Below are 213 nucleotides of genomic sequence, written 5' to 3' on the forward strand. Positions count from 1 at the left end.
TTTTATAAGACTATATTTCAGATGATGATTCCAAACATGGATAACTTCAAAGTAGACAGTTCCGGGAAATATAGTGCGTACGTGCGTGTACTGCATTGCACTGCGCTGCACGCAATACACTGCACTGATCCCGGTATGATTACCTGAATGCAATATATGCTGTCGTTGGTGGCAGTGTATGGTCATGACCCCTGTTGTCACGTGTTTTATGTC

The sequence above is a fragment of the Ptychodera flava genome, chromosome 17 (genome assembly GCF_041260155.1).
Source record: "Ptychodera flava strain L36383 chromosome 17, AS_Pfla_20210202, whole genome shotgun sequence".
NCBI classification, from domain to species: Eukaryota; Metazoa; Hemichordata; class Enteropneusta; family Ptychoderidae; genus Ptychodera; species Ptychodera flava.